Raw genomic sequence first — 18,120 nt, forward strand, 5'->3', positions numbered from 1 at the left:
GCGATAATGCTTATTGAGCTCGGCCAAAAGGTCCCCGTGGGCGTTCACATAAGCACCGGCCTCCCTCGTCACTGCCTCTTCTTCTTTTGCTCTAAGTTCTGCAGTGAGGCAAGCGACATCAGCAGCTCGGAGCGCCTGAGCTTCTTTGAGAACATGAGTATGCTCGGCCAATTTATCTTCATAGAATTTCATCCGCTTCTCAATTTCAGTTATATATTCTCGGGCGGATGAAAGTTGAGCTCGAGCGGAAGCCGCTTCCTGACCCACCTTTTGGATCTCCTACTTTAAATGATGAGCCTTTTCCCGGATGATATATTGGTTCACCAAACTCTCTACGCTCAGGCTCATAGTCTGGGTCAGGATATCGTCGAGACTGTTCGGGGTCAGCCTATTCTGATCCTCCTGAAGGTAGATGGAGGCCCCCAAAACCTTAGCCATACCCGGATTCTCTCGAACAGTTCAGTTCTTCTCCAAGGAGTGAATCAAGACCTGAGCGCCGCGGGAGAGTGTCCTCGAAGTGGGTTGGGAAGGACCCCCTTCCGCACTCGAAGCAACTGGAGGAGGTGGTGGCGGCTCTTCTTGTCAAGGAGGAGACTGAACCACTTCTACTTCAGGGATCGACGGTTCCGAGGGTCGGGACGAACCTCCCTGCATCTCCCTTGGATCGTGCCTTGGCGTCTGAGAGGCCTCCGTGTAATTCATCTCCTGCACTTTTCTGAAAACCTCTCTCTTCCGCTTTCGGCTCTCCTTGGAAGCCTCGCCACTCGTTATGCTTGCACAAAGAAAAAGTCAGTGAGTTTGCTAAGGCCCAAAGATCAGAGATATAGAAAGTACCGAGGCTGAGGTCAGAGACCTGAAGCCCGCGTTCTTCACCGGTAATCAGTTGCATTGTCCAATGATGCATTTCGGCCATCACCGCATCTAAACAGGAAAACTTCTGAGTGGCCGCCTGATCTTTCAGCTCCATCACCATTATGCCCTCTTCCCTATTCAGGGTGATGCACTTCGAAAGTAAAGGGCCCAAATGCAGCCAGCTACTTGGGAAACCCTCAAAACCATTCGGAATTTTGCTCCTCAGGATAAAGAAGCGATTCTTCCAATTTTTTAGTGAGGAGGGCAGATCGGTAAAGAGCCCACAATGCGGTTTTGCCTGAAAGAACCAATACTCGTCGTCCTTTCGACGAGTTAGCCTCTGTAGCTCGGCAAACACCTTCGCTGTTGGACTGAGTCCCTTAGCTCGACAGAGGCCTCTGAAGGCTACTAGGATCCGCCATGAGTTCGAATGTACTTGGGCTATACATACTTGGTGGAATTTCAGAACTTCCTTGAAGAAGTCATCAAGGGGAAACCGCAGCTCGGCTTTTAATTGCTCTTTGTATACCATGATCATATCATTTTCTTCGAAGAAGTGATCGGCTCGGAGGTCGACATGACACCTGATAAGTTCGTATGAATCGGGCCGAAGGTTATATTCTTGGCTAAACGTTTGCAGATCGATTTTTTGAAGGATTGATGGCAGCTCATCCACAGGAAGGTTTTCTTTCCCTGAGGGATGTGTTCGTCTTGAGGGTCCCGCTTGACCATGAGCTGAAACGGAGGTCATGGGAGGATCAGATCGCCCGCTTGGCCCGACCACCTCAACTTCATCTGACGACCACGAGACGTGAACGGAAGGGGGGCTCGCCGCTCTCTGACCCTCGGCGCCACTCATTTTCAAAGAAAAGAGAAAATTTAACTAAGAGAAAGATCAAAACCCTTATCGGAGTGTGATCGGTGTTGGAAGAACTTGAAGAAATGAGAGAATTTTGGAATCGCTCGCTAGATGCTGAAAATGACATAAGGGAGCAACTGGCTGACCCATCCCCTATTTATACTCATCTGAACATTTAATGGTCACAGTGTCCCAAGCGGGGCATCGGTTAGCAGGATTCGCCAGCTTTTCTGACACGTCGCAAGAACATTCTAGAAACTCCATAAATAAATAAGGGGAGATCGACTAGTTAAAGATCGGCGAATTAAGGTAGATGTTCAGAATTACAGATCGGCTAAGGGCTATTCAGTTAGGAATCGGATCGGATAAACACACTTAGAGATCGAAAAATAATCAATGCAATAATAATAAAATGATAATTGGCAAAATGAAATCTCATTTCCAAAAGGTGAGATTACATCATTTGGGTGATCTCAAGAGATCGGATTACATTAAAGGTCAGATTACATCATTTGGGCGATCTCTAGAGATCGGATTATATTAAAGGTCAGATTACATTATTTGGACGATCTCTAGAGATCGACGGTACATCCTACCTAATAAAGACCCATGTTAAAGCCTAGTCTCATGGCTTAATCAAAAGATATATTTGATCAGGAAACCAGCCATCGACATCGGATAGATGTACAGCTCAAATGGAGTGACTATGACTCTCATGAATATAAGAGAGGTCATCGTCAATGTTATCGCTCGGAACAGAGCCGCGGTCGGGACACTCGATGTGGTGAGGAGCCAAGTAAACTTTGAAGGGCAATCACCAATGATAAGAGGGAAATTAGCAGTGTTCTCGCCCAAAATCGGTTCACCGATTAGATCAATCGACTGACTCGAGATTAACACGATCGACATTCTCGATCTGGATCGGTAAATTAGTTTGGTTCTCTCACTGTCATCAGAGGTAGCCATCATGATTTTCTGATCATCGGGATTGTAAATTTTCAGTCGATAAATAGAGGGAACAGTCAAAAAAAGATCAAAAACAACTACCATGGCCGGATTGTGGTCGAAGCGGCTAGAATAGGAAAAGTGAGAAAGAAAGAGGAGAAAATGAAATGCGGAAGGATTTCCGTTAAAGGTATATATAGAGAAGGTCTGAGCATTTATTGCTAGCAGAAAACGAAGCGGACGCCTTAGAAACCGAAAGAATAAATGCTTTGACTGAACCGGCCCGGATAAAGGAGAAGACTCAGGAATGGGATAGATCGGGAGAGGGGCCCGACATGAGAGATCGGAAAAAGATTGTATTAGGAAGGTCGAAAGGAATGGGAGATCGAAAAGCAAAGAGAGAATAAGATAACTTCCAATAACTGTCGTCATAATCAGAGCCGAGGTAGTTAAAGGGTTGCAGACGAGATCAAATCTCCACCGCATGCCTCCTTTGCAGAATCGCCCACATTACTGACAGGCGCCAGGACGTGTCATGGCAGTCCTATACATCTCGATCTCCACTGTTGATCTTACTTGTAAGGACAAGTCCGGAGCCCTTGGATCAAAGAAGAAGATGACAAGAACGGCATTTTTTATTCCCAGCCCTCAGATCGCTCTTGATAAGAAAATTTTGAGCCATCAGATTAGAAAAGAGAAAGGACAACTATTCTGAGAAGGATCTCAGCCGTTCATTTTGATTCTCTTTAATTCCCAAGCATCAGATCATATCTTTTAAAATCCAAACCTTCCATCTCCCTCAAAGAAAATCCTGACCCTTCATTGGGAGCACCCGGTCCCTATAAATACCTGCATGAAAACTATTGAAGATGGATGAAAAAAGGGTGGTGATTATAGTGGAAAGGCTCTGAAAATCGATTCAGTTTTGCTACTCTACTATTTTTAATCTTTCAACATAGAAAAGAACTTCAGAAACCAGTTTTCTAAAGTATTTTCTCTGAAGGAGTATTGGACACTGGAACTCTTTATTTTCAGTTTGTTCATTGCTCTACGATACCCCCCCTCTTAGTTTCAGTTTCGTTGTCATCACTTTTATATCCACTTTTATTTTCCAAGCTCAATCTCATTCGAACCCGGTTATTGTTATTCCGGCTCGACTACACTCTGACTTGGTATTCTTTATTTCAAAGCAAGCATTAGTCCCCAGACTATTAGCACGCAACTCTACAACATTCGTGACTCCATAGTTAGTTCAATAGGTTCAACTCCCTATAGGTGAGTGTCCGAACCATTGCCCTATCCAGTGTTTGTTTTTATTTTCTTTATTTTCATGCTCGTAATTTTCATTAAGTTTATCTTATGTTAAAAGACCCCTACGTAGGTGTTTATTCTCTTGTGTTTATCTTTTGATACATCAGTTCATGTTATTTATTTGTTCTTAGTCTTTATTATCTCCTAATATAGGCGTTCTAGTTACGGGTAACGTGTAGGTAGTTTGATAAGACTGTCACGACCCAGGGATGGGGTTGGGACATGCTTGTTCAACCAGCTACGCACTGGGGTGGAAACTTCGTGTCCCACATCGGAAACGGGAAGAAAAGATTTGGACCATATATGTGGGAGCCTTCCTCACCTGGTTAGCGCGCTTTTGGGAATGAAACCTCCCAAGGGACAAATCCGTGAGGCCCATGCCTTCCTCACCTGGTTAGTGCGCTTTTGGGAATGAAACCTCCCAAGGGACAAATCCGTGAGGCCCATGCCTTCCTCACCTGGTTAGCACGCTTTTGGGAATGAAACCTCCCAAGGGACAAATCCGTGAGGCCCATGGGCCAAAGCGGACAATACTAACTGGAGAAGGATCGAGCTGTTACAAAAAACATCGGTAGCTATATCTTAACATGAGAATTTCTTTAAAATAATTAAAGTTTGGATAATAAATCGGAGCAAAAATTATGAAGTCGAACCACTAAACACGTTCTGGAGATAGCCTGGTATAGTGGGGGACCGAGATAAGATCGGATCCCAGACTAGTAAGCAGAAGAGATCAAATGTTGCTTGTCAAAAGGTATTGGTAAGGCAATCACATAGGAGATCGGTAAAAATTTAGTTCGCATGCCCTACCAAGTTATAAGGTACCAACGGGTTAAGAGAAGCCTTATTCGGGTTCTCAGCATCTGCGGATGCCAAAAGCTTTAGTCTAAGGTCTTTACAATATACGATCGCAATTAAATCTCAAGAGATCTGTAACACCCTCCCGGTAGCAACTCCGTACATTCTACTGTTCCGGTGACCGATGTCGGTCCGGACAGCTAGAACGTCCGGAAAAATATTTAAACTAAAGTCAGGAACCATAATTAACTCAAATATTAATAAGAAAAATTTAGTAAAAATTTTAGAAATAAAATACAACCAAGTTAGGTCCTTGAGGAAAGAGTAATCCAGGCAAACAATTGAACCAATTGAATTAATACAAATATTGAACTGAAATGATAACAATAACATGAAATATATGTCAGGTCCTTGAGGATATGCTGAGGAGTTGTGTCATTGAATTTGAGGGAAGTTGGGATAGATACCTCCCATTGGCAGAATTTGCATACAACAATAGCTACCAAGCTAGCATCCAAATGGCCCCATATGAAGCACTGTATGGGAGAAAATGTAGAACTCCAGTGTGCTGGACTGAATTGGGCAAAGACAAATTGGTAGGGCCAGACCTGGTGAAACAGACTGAGGAGAAAGTGAAACTAATCAAAGCCAACCTGAAGGTTGCCTCGCATGCATGTAAATCTTATGCCGACCTGAAGAGAAAAGAAATAGAATATATGGTTGGCGACAAAGTGTTCCTCAAGGTGTCACCGTGGAAGAAGGTACTGAGGTTTGGAAGAAAAGGTAAGTTGAGCCCTAGGTTTATTGGCCCATATGAAGTCATTGAACGTGTGGGTCTAGTGGCCTATAGGCTAGCTTTACCACCAGAGCTAGACAAGATCCACAATGTGTTCCACGTGTCCATGCTTAGAAGATACCGCTCAGACCCTTCACATGTCATCTCCAAAGAAGAAATTGAAATACAACCGGATTTGACTCATGAAGAAGAACCTCTACGGATCCTGGCTCGGGAAGTAAAAGAGTTGAGGAACAAGCAGATTCCACTGGTGAAAGTGCTTTGGAGGCACCACAACACCGAGGAGGCAACTTGGGAAAGTGAAGAAACGATGAGGCAACAGTTCCCTCAACTGTTTGCATCAGGTAAATTTCGAGGACGAAATTTAAATTAGAGGGGAAGAGTTGTAACACCCTCCCGGTAGCAACTCCGTACATTATCTCGTATTGGATCGTGTCGGTCCGGACAGCTAGAACATTCGGAAAAATATTTAAACTAAAGTCAGGAACCATAATTAACTCAAATATTAATAAGAAAAATTTTGTAAAAATTTTAGAAATAAAATACAACCAAGTTAAACGAGTATGTTCTAGCGAGGGGTAAACCAGAGGGAAGTTGCGGTTCCCGCAACGAGGAGCCCTAGACCCGGGGGAAAAATTATAAAATAATTTTTGGGACTCCAGAGAAGGGTTATTGAGGTTCCCATGGCATTATAATGCCAAGAAAATATTTAGAAAATTTTTTCAATTGGTACAGACAATTTTGGCCTGTTGAGCCAAACGGAGGGCATTTTGGTCATTTTGCCTTCAAAGGTAATTTTTGCCCGACTTTTCCAGCTAAGTAAATAATTAATATGACATAAAATATGAAGAAACATTACTAAAAATTTAATTAAAATTGAGTAGTGATGAAAAGAAAAGAAAAATCAAAATAAAGCAATTTGTGACATCATAATGATGTCATTTATAAATTACCAACCAATCACAAGCTAATAAGCTTTCTTAAATACTTAAAAGAGACAAAACAAAGACCAAAATAATTAAAAATATAGCAGCCATCATCCTCCCCAATTGCAGCCGAAATCAAGCCTTGCCCTAAACCTCCATTTTCTTCATTTTCAAGCTTGAAAAACCTCTCAAACCTCACCCCAAAACCCTAAGTCATCTTCACTAAAATTTATCTACACACCCTAAGGAAGCTTTAGGCAGCCAAAAGAGGAAGAAAGAAAGGAGTTTGGGTGGCTGAAAATTCTGCCACTTAAAGGTTAGTGCTATACATTCACTCTCATTCCTTTAATCCTTGCTAGAGCATCATTTTAAGTTAAGAAATTGTAAGAATTTGAAGTAAATCATATATGTTAGAGTATCTTCAATTTTCGGCAGCCCTAAGGAAGGATGAGTTTGATTGTTGTAATGAATTTAGAGTAGCTAGAAATGATGTTTAAGGTATGAATATGCATGGATGTTGAACTAGTGTGCTAATTGAGGTTTATGGGTAAATTGAATTGGACATTAGGGTTTTGAGAAGTAAAAATTGACTTGGCTTATGAAACTGTTAAATAACACTCTAATGGTCAATTAGTGACCATTTGAGGTATGTTGACCATAATTGGACTGAAAAATGGCATGGCAAAGTGGAATGGTAGGCTGCCTAAAGACAGCAGAATGGTGACTGAGATTCCAGTCCAATTACACAGCCATAACTTTGGCTGTGTTGGTCCAATTGGTGTTTGGCCAATTGGACATGAAAATAGGCTTATAATGGCACATTTTTTCTGAAGAAACCATGCCCAAAAGACCAAAGTAAGAGGACCAAAAGTTGGCCCCAATCCGGATACCCTATAAGAGCACCTGCAGAAATGACCAAATGAACAGTAACTGTTCATTTGGCCATAACTCACTGTAGATTTGGTCAATTGACCTGAAATTTTTACAGCAACAATTTAAGACATAGGCAAACAACTTTCATTAAGGAACCTACCCCAAATTATGGCCAGAACCTATTCAAACATGCACTCACAATCACTGTTCATGTTACTGTAGATGTGGTAATTTCTGCAGAATGGAAATCCGGCCAGCTGTGGTCTTTAGGCCATATCTGGAGATACAAAACTCCAAATGGATTGATTCAAAAAAGGAAATTCAACTAGACAAAATGAGGAACAACTTTCATGTTTGTCATTTCTTCAAATTCTCACTGCAACAGTGCTTAATGGAACAGTAAACATATGCTTCAAAAACTAAAATTTTCTGCCCTCTTGGTTTTAAGTTAGAAATGGTAATGGTGACCAATTCCAACAAGTTTTAAAAGCAAAATGTGGTATGTTGGGAGTGCCAAAACCAATGTACCTAATTTCTACCTAAAAGTCAACATTTTAGTTGACCATAGAGGTGAATAGTAACACCGAAACTTGAAATCCAAAGATTAAAGAATTTTAAAGTATCGAATGCCCTAGTATACCTAACATGATTGATTTGGATAGTTTGGCATGCCAATAGGGTTCAGTTAGCAGTACTGCACATGGCAATATGCCATTTTGTGATTTCATGGCTTTTAGCCATTCTGACCTTGTATTGAGCTTTGGCCTTGTGCCTGATATTATTTACAGCTTGTTAGCTGTTCTGTTGCACACCGGGAGATGCCTATGTGACCGATGGTGTGACGGCCCGAGGTACTTGATACCCAGTGCCAGTTTACCTGTTTATCCAGTCCAGTCGCCTAGTGTAGGTTACTTGGGGCAATCAAATGAATAAAAGTGGACAAAGATAATGAAATAATGGACATACCAATACCAAACAAAGAAATCATACACATTCTATACATACTTATTTTCTGCTATTTTCTTTTATTATATTATTGCACCACTAAGCATTATTGCTTAGCGCGTTGCTTTTGCCACGCGTAGGTACTGGAGATACAGATCGTGAGCCCAGTAGACCGCAGAATAGGTGAGTCCATCCTGCAGTTCTACAAGTGTCCGTGTCACCTCAACTTCTGCAATGCATTGGTAGGACACTAGGTGTCATTTTGGCATTCTGTAATTAATTTTGATTTTCTTATATGTAATTAAACTTGTGTAATGTATATTGATGTTCATGTAAATTATGAAAATTGTATTTGTAAATGGAAAAGTAAATGTTTATTTGTGATATATATGTGATCATCACATGTGATGGATGACTGAGAATTGAAATTGAAATGTTGAGATCTTGATATTGAGTTTTGTGATGATATTGGAGTTGAGAATGAATGAATTTGTTTATTGGAAGTGTTTTTCACAGGTTCCGAAGAACTGTTTTCTCCATTTTTAGCCGGTACTCTGCCGGATTTTCTTTAAAAATTTTCGGAACCTCAAATAATTTATAATTTCAATAAATGACTTAAATGAACTATATTTCACAAATTATATTCAAAACTATGATGAAAATGAATTAAAAAAAATAAAAATGATTAAGATAAGATAGGGTGTTCCGGTACACCGTGTGACATAGCTTACTCGGATACACTGTAGCTGGGTAAGGGGTGTCAAATTTAGTGGTATCAGAGCACGGTTTAGGTGTTTCTGGGCCTAGATTGAGTCCATACCATGCATTGCATTTGTAAGAGTCGAGGTGACACTAATGCAGATTTGTTTGTCTTTCTTATTTTGAATAGGATATGGACCCTTCATCTCAAAGAGCAGTCGAGGAGGAAGTGGAGAGTCATGCTCCACCTGCAGCAACGGAGACTGGGGGCATGGGAGAACCTGCTCCGCCAGCTCAAGCCGAGCCTGCTCAGCCTCCACAGGCCATGTTCCAACAAATGGCCGACTTCTTTAGACAAATGGCTGGAGTAATGCCAGCACCACCACCACCACCACCAGCTCCACAGCAGAAATCACACCTGGAAAGGCTAAGAAAGTTTGGAGCAGTGGACTTTTTCTGTAAGAGAGAAGATGACTCTGTTACAGCCGAGAATTGGTTGAACAGAACGAGCAGAGTCTTAAAACAACTCCACTGCACCTCAAAGCAAAATCTAGAAGCTGCAGCATCCTTGTTGCAAGATGATGCCTACGAATTGTGGGACACTGTGTCCAGTGAAGTGCAGCCAGAAGCTATAACTTGGGACTTCTTTCTCTCCGAGTTCAAGAAGAAATATGTGGGTACTGTATACCTGGAAGAGAGAAGAAGAGAGTTTATTAACCTGAGGCAGAGACAGCTATCAGTGGCCGAGTATGAGAAGGAATTTGTCCGATTAAGCCACTACGGAAGGGAGATAGTCCCTAATGAAGCTAAAAGGTGTAAGAGATTTGAAGAGGGACTAAATGATAACATCAAGATCTAACTCACTGCCTTGGGAATCACAGAATTTAGCAAGTTAGTGGAAGCTGCAATAAGGGTTGAAAAAGTGAGAATCAATGAGCAGACCAGAAGGGATAGACAGCAGAAGAGGGGCCCAGGTCAGTCTAGTTCAGCTCCTGCATCTGGGAAGAGGTTCAAAGGTCCACCTGCACAGAGTTCAGGTCAGCCACATGGTCAGGGTCAGTCTCAGGGGCCCAAGCCACAGTTCACCCCTAGGAGAGGTCAGTCCACACCATCTGTGGGCGCCTCTGTGGATGGGGTTCAGGGACCAGCCCAACATCTTCTCGCATGTCCACACTATCCGAAATGGCACAAGGGAGAGTGTTGAGAGTAATCGTGCTGTTTAAGATGTGGGTCGACAGAGCATCACCGAGGAACCGCCACGAGAACTACTACAACTACTCCAACACAAGCGCATGCACCGCCTCGCACCGCAAAGAGGTAGAAAATCGCAAACTGACGCAGAGGACCATCACAGAGGCTCAGATCCGAGCCAGCAGAGAGGCCGATAATGACCACCGCCGTAAATTATGCCCCGAGCGCCAGAGGAGAAAGATGCCCTGACGTCATCGTGGGTACGTTCTCCTCTACAATGCACTGCAGATGCATTGGTGGATCCAGGATCCACTCATTCATATATCTGCATCAACCTACCCGTAGAAAGGGGGATACTAGTAGGGGAGAGTGACCAAGACATTCTGGTCACTAATCCATTGGGCCACAGTGTGGTAGTGAACAAAGTGTACAAGGGTTGCCCGTTAAGGATTCAGGGGTATGAATTCTTGGCAGACCTGATTGAGTTGCACTTCCACGAGTTTGACGTGATTTTGGGAATAGACTGGTTGTCACGTCATCAGGCAATAGTTGATTGCAAATTGAAGAGAATTTCTTTGAAAACTTCTGAGGGTAATGAGATCACTGTTGTGGGTGAAAGGACAGATTTCTTGTCCAATGTTATCTCAGCCACAGTTGCAAGAAGAATGATAAGAAAAGGCTGTGAAGCCTACCTAGCACATGTGGTGGATACTAGGCAGGCTAAGCCAAATTTGAGTGATATACCCACAGTAAAAGACTTCCCAGAAGTATTTCCTAAAGAATTGCCTGGCTTGCCGCCAGAAAGGGAAGTTGAATTTGCTATTGAGACACTACCGGGTACAGCACCCATTTCCATTGCTCCTTATAGGATGGCACCCACTGAATTGAGGGAGTTGAAAACTCAGTTGCAAGAGTTGCTTGATAAGGGGTTCATACACCCCAGTGTGTCACCATGGGGAGCGCCAGTGCTGTTTGTGAAAAAGAAGGATGGGACTTTGAGGCTATGCATTGATTACCGGCAGTTGAATAAAGTGACAGTGAAGAATAAATATCCGTTGCCTAGAATTGATGATCTGTTTGATTAGTTGAAGGGAGCAGGAGTATTTTCTAAGATTGATCTCAGATCAAGGTATCATCAGTTGAGAGTGAAGGATGCAGATGTGCCAAAGACTGCATTCAGGACCCAGTACGGGCATTATGAGTTTCTGGTGATGCCCTTTGGCCTAACAAATGCACCAGCGGCATTCATGGACCTTATGAACCGTATCTTCCATCCATACTTAGATCGGTTCGTAGTGGTCTTTATTGATGATATTTTGGTGTATTCCAAGACCAAGGAAGAACATGATGAGCATTTGAGGATTGTTCTGCAAACCCTGAGAGAAAAGGACCTGTATGCTAAGTTGTCCAAGTATGACTTTTGGCTGAATGAAATTGCATTCCTTGGACACATAGTGTCAGCCGATGGGATTAGGGTGGATCCCAAGAAAATAGAAGCAGTGATGGAATGGAAGCCTCCCAGGAATACAACTGAAGTCAGAAGCTTCTTGGGGCTAGCTGGGTATTACAGAATATTTGTGAAGGGGTTTTCTTTAATAGCTGCTCCAATGACCAAGTTGTTACACAAGAATGTCAGATTTGACTGGAATGACAAGTGTCAGACCAGTTTTGAGAGGTTAAAGGCTATGTTGACAGAGGCACCATTGTTAACACAGCCAGTGTCAGGAAAGGACTTCGTGGTCTATAGTGATGCTTCTCACAATGGGTTAGGGTGTGTATTGATGCAAGAGGGAAAGGTTGTCGCTTATGCTTCCAGGCAGCTAAGGCCACATGAACAGAATTACCCTACCCATGATCTAGAGTTTACAGCAATTATCTTCGCACTAAAGATATGGAGGCATTACTTGTATGGTGAAAAGTGTTATATTTACATAGACCACAAGAGTCTGAAATACTTGCCAACTCAGAGGGAGCTCAACCTTAGACAGAGGCGATGGATTGAGTTCCTGAAGGATTATGATTGTGTGATTGACTACCATCCTGGGAAGGCAAATGTAGTTGCTGATGCTTTGAGCAGAAAGTCCATCACAGCTTTGAGATCATTGAATGCCCGTCTATCTTTGATTCGAGATGGAGCTATTTTGGCTGAGTTGCAAGTGAGGCCAAACCTGCTACAGCAGATTTTAGATGGATAAAAAGTAGATGAAAAGTTATTGACTATTATGAGCAAAATCCCAGAGGGAAAAGCAGCTGACTATGAGGTGAAAGCAGATGGGTGTCTGCACTACAAAGGAAGACTGTGTGTACCAGATAATGGGGAATTGAAGGCCAGTATTCTAAAAGAGTCACACACGGTGTATATGCTATGCACCTGTGAAGTACAAAGATGTATCATGATCCAAGCTTGATGATTGGTGGCCTGGTATGAAGAAGGACATAGCTGACTATGTGATTAAATGCCTGACATGTCAGCAAGTCAAGGCAGAACATCAAGTTCCATCAGGTTTGCTACAGCCTATACGCATACATGAATGGAAATGGGATCGGGTCACCATGGATTTTGTAAGTGGTCTACCTCTCACCCAGAAGAAACATGATCCAGCATGGGTGATAGTTGATAGATTGACAAAGTCAGCACACTTTCTGCCAGTTAGGACTGACTACTCACTAGAGAGGTTAGCAGAATTGTATATCAGTGAGATAGTTAGACTGCATGGAACTCCACTTTCCATCATATCTGATTGAGACCTAAGGTTCACATCGAGATTTTGGAAGAAGTTGTATGAGTCCTTGGGCACACAACTCCACTTCAGCACAGCTTTCCATCCTCAGACGGATGGGCAATCAGAAAGAGTAATCCAGGTAAACAATTGAACCAATTGAATTAATACAAATATTGAACTGGAATGATAACAATAACATGAAATATATGTCAGGTCCTTGAGGATATGCTGAGGAGTTGTGTCATTGAATTTGAGGGAAGTTGGGATAGATACCTCCCATCGCGTAATTTGCATACAACAATAGCTACCAAGCTAGCATCCAAATGGCCCCATATGAAGCAATCGTATGGGAGAAAATGTAGAACTCAGCAGGCCGGACTGAATTGGGCGAAGACAAATGGTAGGGCTGCACTGTGAAACAGACTGAGGAGAAAGTGAAACTAATCAAAGCCAACCTGAAGGTTGCCTCGGACAGACAGAAATCTTATGCCGACCTGAAGAGAAAAGAAATAGAATATGTGGTTGGCGACAAAGTGTTCCTCAAGGTGTCACCGTGGAAGAAGGTACTGAGGTTTGGAAGAAAAGGTAAGTTGAGCCCTAGGTTTATTAGCCCATATGAAGTCATTGAACGTGTGGGTCCAGTGGCCTATAGGCTAGCTTTACCACCAGAGCTAGACAAGATCCACAATGTGTTCCACGTGTCCATGCTTAGAAGATACCGCTCAGACCCTTCACATGTCATCTCCAGAGAAGAAATTGAAATACAACCGGATTTGACATATGAAGAAGAACCTCTACGGATCGTGGCTCGGGAAGTAAAAGAGTTGAGGAACAAGCAGATTCCACTGGTGAAAGTGCTTTGGAGGCACCACAACACAGAGGAGGCGACTTGGGAAAGTGAAGAAACGATGAGGCAACAGTTCCCTCAACTGTTTGCATCAGGTAAATTTCGAGGACGAAATTTAAATTAGAGGGGAAGAGTTGTAACACCCTCCCGGTAGCAACTCCGTACATTCTACTGTTCCGGTGACCGGTGTCGGTCCGGACAGCTAAAACATTCGGGAAAATATTTAAACTAAAGTCAGGAACCATAATTAACTCAAATATTAATAAGAAAAATTTTGTAAAAATTTTAGAAATAAAATACAACCAAGTTAAACGAGCCGGTGCCCTAGCGAGGGGTAAACCAGAGGGAAGTTGCGGTTCTCGCAACGAGGAGCCCTAGACCTAGGGGAAAAATTATAAAATAATTTTTGGGACTCCAGAGAAGGGTTATTGAGGTTCCCATGGCATTAGAATGCCAAGAAAATATTAAGAAAAATTTTTCAATCGGTACAGACAATTTTGGCCCGTTGAGCCAAACGGAGGGCATTTTGGTCATTTTGCCTTCAGAGGTGATTTTTGGCCGACTTTTCCAGCTAAGTAAATAATTAATATGACATAAAATATGAAGAAACATTACTAAAAATTTAATTAAAATTGAGTAGTGAAGAAAAGAAAAGAAAAATCAAAATAAAGCAATTTGTGACATCATAATGATGTCATTTATAAATTACCAACCAATCACAAGCTAATAAGCTTTCTTAAATACTTAAAAGAGACAAAACAAAGACCAAAATAATTAAAAATCCAGCAGCCATCATCCTCCCCAATTGCAGCCGAAATCAAGCCTTGCCCTAAACCTCCATTTTCTTCATTTTCAAGCTTGAAAAACCTCTCAAACCTCACCCCAAAACCCTAAGTCATATTCACTAAAATTTATCTACACACCCTAAGGAAGCTTTAGGCAGCCAAAAGAGGAAGAAAGAAAGGAGTTTGGGTGGCTGAAAATTCTGCCACTTAAAGGTTAGTGCTATACGTTCACTCTCACTCCTTTAATCATTGCTAGAGCATCATTTTAAGTTAAGAAATTGTAAGAATTTGAAGTAAATCATATATGTTAGAGTATCTTCAATTTTCGGCAGCCCTAAGGAAGGATGAGTTTGATTGTTGTAATGAATTTAGAGTAGCTAGAAATGATGTTTAAGGTATGAATATGCATGGATGTTGAACTAGTGTGCTAATTGAGGTTTATGGGTAAATTGAATTGGACATTAGGGTTTTGAGAAGTAAAAATTGACTTGGCTTATGAAACTGTTAAAGAACACTCTAATGGTCAATTAGTGACCATTTGAGGTATGTTGACCATAAATTGGACTGAAAAATGGCATGGCAAAGTGGAATGGTAGGCTGCCTATAGACAGCAGAATGGTGACTGAGATTCCAGTCCAATTACACAGCCATAACTTTGGTTGTGTTGGTCCAATTGGTGTTTGGCCAATTGGACATGAAACTAGGCTTATAATGGCACATTTTTTCTGAAGAAACCATGCCCAAAAGACAAAAGCAAGAGGACCAAAAGTTGGCCCCAATCCGGATACCCTATAACAGCACCTGCAGAAATGACCAAACAAACGGTAACTGTTCATTTGGCCATAACTCACTGTAGATTTGGTCAATTGACTTGAACATTTTATAGCAACAAGTTAAGACATAGACAAACAACTTTAATGAAGGAACCTACCCCAAATTATGGCCAGAACCTATTCAAACATGCACTCACAGTCACTATTCATGTTACTGTAGATGTGGTAATTTCTGCAGAATGGAAATCCGGCCAGCTGTGGTCATTGGGCCATATCTGGAGCTAAAAAACTCCAAATGGAGTGATTCAAAAAAGGAAATTCAACTAGACAAAATAAGGAACAACTTTCATGTTTGTCATTTCTTCAAATTCTCACTGAAACAGTGCTTAATGGAACAGTAAACATATGCTTCAAAAATTGAAATTTTCTGCCCTCTTGGTTTTAAGTTAGAAATGGTAATGGTGACCAATTCCAATAAGTTTTAAAAGCAAAATGTGGTATGTTGGGAGTGCCAAAACCAATGTACCTAATTTCTACCTAAAAGTCAACATTTTAGTTGACCATAGAGGTGAATAGTAACACCGAAACTTGAAATCCAAAGATTGAAGAATTTTAAAGTATCGAATGCCCTAGTATACCTAACATGATTGGTTTGGATAGTTTGGCATGCCAATAGGGTTCAGTTAGCAGTACTGCACATGGCAATATGCCATTCTGTGATTTCATGGCTTTTAGCCATTCTTACCTTGTATTGAGCTTTGGCCTTGTGTCTGATATTATTTACAGCTTGTTAGCTGTTCTGTTGCACACCGGGAGATGCCTATGTGACCGATGGTGTGACGGCCCGAGGTACTTGATACCCAGTGCCAGTTTAACCGTTTATCCAGTCCAGTCGCCTAGTGTAGGTTACTTGGGGCAATCAAATGAATAAAAGTGGACAAAGATAATGAAATAATGGACATACCAATACCAAACAAAGAAATCATACACATTCTATACATACTTATTTTCTGCTATTTTCTTTTATTATATTATTGCACCATTAAGCATTATTGCTTAGCGCGTTGCTTTTGCCACGCGTAGGTACTGGAGATACAGATCGTGAGCCCAGTAGACCGCAGACTGGGTGAGTCCATCTTGCAGTTTTGCACAGTGTCCGTGTCACCTCAACTTCTGCAGTGCATTGGTAAGACACTAGGTGTCATTTTGGCATTCTGTAATTAATTTTGATTTTCTTATATGTAATTAAACTTGTGTAATGTATATTGATGTTCATGTAAATTATGAAAATTGTATTTGTAAATGGAAAAGTAAATGTTTATTTGTGATATATATGTGATCATCACATGTGATGGATGACTGAGAATTGAAATTGAAATGTTGAGATCTTGATATTGAGTTTTGTGATGATATTGGAGTTGAGAATGAATGAATTTGTTTATTGGAAGTGTTTTTCACAGTTCAAGAACTGCTTTTTCTCCATTTTTAGCCAGATCACGGATTTTTTTTAAAAATTTTCGAAACCTCAAATAATTTATAATTTCAATAAATAACTTAAATGAACTATATTTCACAAATTATATTCAAAACTATGATGAAAATGAATTAAAAAGAATAAAAATGATTGAGATAAGATAGGTGTTCCGGTACACCGTGTGACATAGCTTACTCGAATACACTGTAGCTGGGTAAGGGGTGTCACAAGATCAGAGGAGAGTTCTTATCCGATTCTCAATCAAAATTCTAACAAATTATTTAAAGAGATCAGAGGAGAGTTCTTATCCGATTCTCAATTAAAATTTTAATAAACATTTAAAGAGATCGGAGGAGAGTTCTTATCCGATTCTCAATCAAAAATTTGAATAAACATTTAAAGAGATCAGAGGAGAGTTCTTATCCAATCTTCAATCAAAATTTTTAATAATTATTTAAAGAAATCAGAGGAGAGTTCTTATCCGATCTTCAATCAAAATTTTTAATAAATATAAAAAGAGATCGGAGGAGAGTTCTTATCCGATTCTCAATCAAAATTTTAATAAATATTAAAAGAGATCGGAGGAGAGTTCTTATCCGATTCTCAATCAAAATTTTAAGGAATATTAAAAAGAGATCGGAGGAGAGTTCTTATCCGATTCTCAACCAGAATTTTAATAAATATGTGGAGATCGGAGGAGAGTTCTTATCCGAGATCCTTCATTCAAACTTTAAATAAATTATCCACAGAGATCGGGAAAAGCCTTTACCCGGATTTTCTCTAATCCAAACTAAAATAGCACAATACACAAAGTAACCCCCTAAACAAAAACTGATACGCAACACCAACTCACTAAGGGTAATCTCATTTATTTATGTATCTGGGTAACCCAAACCAGTGAAAAATTAAATATTCTCTTTTATCAAAGGGATTAACATCTTCATTCTAACTCCCCTAACTATCGATTTTAATTTATAAAGGGCATAATGTCAAATCTGTTTGCCATTATAGAGGGACGAGGCGGGGTGCCTAACACCTTCCTCGCCCGTATACGGACCCCGAACCTAGAATCTTTGTTTTCGAAGTGGTTTCATTTTAATTTATTTTCACAAATGGTTTTCTTTAATTTCCCTTAAAATTAAAGTGACGACTCCTCACTCTTTCCCACTTCGGTGAGTGTTCATCCAGGCGATTGCAAAATACCTTGCAATAATTAGAAATTCTATTCTTAAGTTGTTGAGAATATGAGTGACAGTATTTCTAGTAGAAAGTATCATAAATTGATCCACAATCAAGGATACTTCACAAAGGGCATGACTTATC

This window comes from Hevea brasiliensis, chromosome 8, assembly GCF_030052815.1.
Source record: "Hevea brasiliensis isolate MT/VB/25A 57/8 chromosome 8, ASM3005281v1, whole genome shotgun sequence".
NCBI classification, from domain to species: Eukaryota; Viridiplantae; Streptophyta; class Magnoliopsida; order Malpighiales; family Euphorbiaceae; genus Hevea; species Hevea brasiliensis.